The sequence below is a fragment of the Acartia tonsa genome, chromosome 8, assembly GCF_053477335.1.
Source record: "Acartia tonsa isolate MP-2025a chromosome 8, ASM5347733v1, whole genome shotgun sequence".
NCBI classification, from domain to species: domain Eukaryota; kingdom Metazoa; phylum Arthropoda; class Copepoda; order Calanoida; family Acartiidae; genus Acartia; species Acartia tonsa.
In genome coordinates, this window is record NC_137267.1 from 50,452,094 (window position 1) to 50,456,848 (window position 4,755).

Genomic DNA, 4,755 nt, shown 5'->3' on the forward strand with positions numbered 1-4,755 from the left:
ACTTTAACCAATTTTTCAAGTCAAGTTTTTTCACCCCTTAAATCCAATAAAAAAAACCTATTTATTGCCCCTGCGGGTCACCAAAACCCTATACCCTTTGGGACCCTTCAAACCTTAGCTTAACTTAACCTGACCATAAAAACGGTTTTTGTACTATTTTAAATTTTTTTTCCGTGGTCTAGAGGCAAAAGGATATCTATCTCCCTTCCAACTCTATGTTAAAAGCTTCAAAGTTTGTAAATACTTTGGGGAATGAAAGGAGTGTTGATCATATTAAACTCCATTATTATCCCCATCCCTTGTAAAGATGCATTTAGAATATATGTGAATTTTGTGCAAAGGAAAAAATGTCGTTAAATTAGGTTATGGACATCATTTATTGATCAGTTTTATTCATTCAGTAGGTGGGGAGGGGATGGATGGATGTGGATAGGTGGATAGTAACTTTATTTTAGCCAGCTACGAGTTTCAATTTATTGGAATATATGATAATCTGGGGTAAGATCCAAGTAATAATAAACCCTTTCTCGTTAAATCCCAATGAACCTTGCCTCGAATGCAAAACTGGAGGGATTAAGGAAAGGATTGCCTAACATAGAGGAGGAAGGGATTTTCTATTTGGGGAGGGGAGGGGGGAACGAATCTTCACCCCCTTTCACACTCAAAACTGGGAAGTGGGTAAAGGAAGAGTAGGGGGAGAGGGTTGCAGTTTAGAAACACAGGGATAAGGGTGCAAGAATCTTTAAAACAAAATAAAATCGATATACTATTTATATTGATAGGAAAAAAATTTTCATTAATTTAGCTTGCTAATATGGACTTCATTTAATGGTCAGTTCCTTCATTCAGTTATGGCTACAAAACCAATTAATATCCGCTGGGTTACTGAAAAATCGTGTATAGCTTTGTATTTTTTCCACACAAATATTATAATAAATATCATAAAATTAATACAATATTTGATAGCACGGGCCAAAGTTCCCCCAGTGGCTAACAAACCTGGTTTTAATCTTATAAGTTTTTATTTTAATATCTGAGGAAAGTTGTCTGTAATACGATGCAATAAATAAGCAATATATAAAATAGTATAATAGTTATTTCTCGTATCGTATTATAAACGGCTTTCCGAGGATATAGAATGTACAATTATAAGATTAAAACTAGTTTTTTTAGCCCCGAGGTGCCGGAGGCACCGGCTAAAAAAACTGGCTGATAAATATAAAAGAGTTGTTATGCATCCTAGAAGTATACAACAAATATATATTCTAGAATAACAAATCTATACCTATATCCCTGATAAATATAAAAGAGTTGTTATGCATCCTATAGAAGTATACAACAAATATATATTCTAGAATAACAAATCTATACCTATATTCCTGATAAATATAAAAGAGTTGTTATGCATCCTATAGAAGTATACAACAAATATATATTCTAGAAAAGCAAATCTATACCTATATCCCTGGTGAATATAAAAGAGTTGTTATGCATCCTAGAAGTATACAACAAATAACAATAATACAAAGTAGTACGATGTCTGTCTGTCCGTCCGTCTGAAGCTCAAGATCTCGGTAACCACTGAACCGATTGGATTATACTCTTCATGGTATATACCTATTGATCCTGTGGTGGTTTTAAGCTATTTTCATGGGGGGAGGGACACCCCCGACCCCCAAAAAACAAAAAATCCTCCAATCACCTTTTTTTTTGCTAGACATCAGCCTGAAGCAGACCCTATTTTTTTTTAACAAATCTGTACTAGGCATCAGCCTGTAGCAGAGCCTATTTTTTAAAACAAATTGATCAACAGATCAATCGGATAATTAGATCACATAAAAATTTGATGTTAAAAAGTTAAAAATCAACATGTTTAAAATGGACGTACGGACTTTCTGGTAATTATTATAGAGTTGCTTTGCTTTCTCATTCGTACCTAACTCCTGTAGGAATCATAATGCAAAGTTTGAAATCGATAAGACAATTCTAACATGACTAAATTAACAAAAAGAGCTATACGTTACGTACGGACGAACCCTAATTATAGAAAAGCTTCGCTTTTAAAAAGAGAGTGAAAAAGTATTCAACCCATCAGAATGCTTGACTTTTTGGTAATAACCTTTTATTATTTGGCATATTATATTTTTGAACTTTTTTTTATGGAATAGGTATTAATTGTAAGAATTATATTAATGTCGTATTCTGAATATCTTTTTCGAATTTTTAATTGATTTAAATATTGTGTTACTCTGTTTTCATGAAATTGCAGACTATTAAACAGTGGCGTGCACAGTACAGAGTATTTGCAGGGGAGTAAGCGCACTTAGAAATTTTGACACGCCCACGATTTTAGACACCTAACGTAGTGTAAAATACAGTGCTGGATCTTTAAATCATCATTGTGGTAAGCCAGATCGGGGAGAGCCAAATTACCACCAATGAGAGCACAACATTTTATGAAATGCCGCGCTGTGATTGGCTGAAATTCGGCGCACCCCGATCTTGCTCACCACTAAAATGATTTAAAGATCCAGCTTAGACAAGAAAGTTTTAAGTTTAAAACAGGAAAGTTGAGCCTCAGAGTCGAGTTTAAGAATCGATATATGAGGGGGAGGGGGATGCAACCATCTCGTAATTAATGCGCTAATGGCGATTAGAATCCGAATTTTGGAAACGAAGTTGGAAAAGTAACGGCTAACGGCTGCCGGCTCAGTCGTTTTGGGCTTTTTTAGGGCAAAATGATCGATAATACAAATAAACTTTAAAACAAGGATAACAACATCCATAAGTAGCAAAGCTCAAATTTTTTGAATGGATATCGGGAAAAAAATTACTATAGAGCAAAGTCATACAATAAATAATAAACTTGATAAATTAGGGAAATCACAAAACCTTTAAATTCACGTAAAAATCTAGGAATTGATCTAATAGCTCCGCAATTATGAGACAAATCTTAATGAAACTTCATGGAAATCTGTAGAATGCAAAAGTAATTAATCCCTGAAAATTTCAGCTATCTATCTTTAAAAGAAATGGGGAAAACCACAAAAACTTGAAAACTAGGAATCGATCTAGCACCACAAATAACAGCTAGACAGAAGGACAAAACAATGCATAGATTAGACGGGCATATGTCAAAGGAATCTTCACTACAAATTTCAGCTGTCTATCTTAAAAGGGGCCGAGAAAATCACGTTTTCCCCATAGCGTTACGGACGGACTGACAAAGTGACTTATAGAGTAGCTTCGCTCCTAAAAATTTCTATTAACAGCTAGAACCGACTAGAAACGGCTGGTAGACGCTACAAAATTCCAAGAGTATCATTTTAATACCAAATAATGTACAAATATCATTCAAAATGTTGATTCCTACGTAATTACTGATGGATTTGCCAGGAAAATAGCCAATAACCAGCTACTGAATGAACGAACTGACCAATGAATAAAAATATAAAAGCAACCTAAAATGTATTTCAATATATCCCCGATTCTATATCCATTAGTGTAAGACAGACATTCAAATTTCAGAGGTATAAAGCAGCTTATACCAATAACAAAATTAATTCGGAAAATAATCACGAAACCTATACGTGTTTTTCAGCTGTCGTTGGGGGGCAACACATCGTAAAATTGACGACCTCTCCATTTGCCCCCAAATAATATTTTTTTTTCGCTTGTTGGTTATACCTTATACCTGGGTATAAAGCAGAATTGCAAAAATCCTTAGAAATATTTTCTCAGGAGAGTTTAGTATTTGTATGTGAAAGACAATTTTTAACAATAGACAGGTGCGCACTTTTTCATAACACCCATAATTTTAAAGATGTATTTCTTTACTTTACCAACTCCTCCTTTGGCTGTTTATGGTAGGTGTACCAACCCTCCCCCCTTCTAGATACACGATTTTAAAGGAGAATATTTACACCAGCAACAGTGGTTGGCATACGAATAAAAACAAGGATGACAACATTCATAAAAGCGAAGCACTAAAACGGTAAGACAAACGGACATTAACACTTGTATAGTGTCTGAACTGAATAATCAGAATATATAAGTATAATAGTCGAAGCAAAATTGTAAGTAAATTTGTTGTAAAACTGCTTGATGCAGGATAATGTTCATGGACATACTTACATTCTTAGGACTTGACTATAGAGTTGCTTTGCTTATAATATTGTTCTTTGTTGTCCCAGGAATCAATATACCAAAAATCAGATCAAACGGATATTTAGATCACATAAAAATTTGTTGTTAAAAAAGTAGAAAAAATCAACATGTTTATTATGGACGTACGGACATTCTGGTAATGATTATAGAGTTGCTACGCTTTCCTTAATCGTAACTAACTACTTGAGGAATCATCATGCAAAGTTTGAAATCGATAGGACAATTCTAACATGCCTAAATTAACTAATAAAAGCTATCTATCTCGTACGGACCCTAATTATAGAAAAGCTTCGCTTTAAAAATCATTCAAAGCCGATACGAATACCTTATATTGGTTTATACTTAAAGCAGAAATCAGGCTATTGGATATTGGCCCATAGCATCATCACCCAATATCTTTAGTTCAGAGACAACAAGTAGCACATGCACTCCTTCAAAACAAAGGCAAATCGAAATTTTTACTACTTTATGCAGTCTTTCAGCAATTAAAGCCTCATTTACTGCAGGCTTACTTCAAATAACCCATATTGCAGTACGGACAGAGAGCTATAAGAGTCGCATCGCTACTAAAAATAAACGAAAACAATA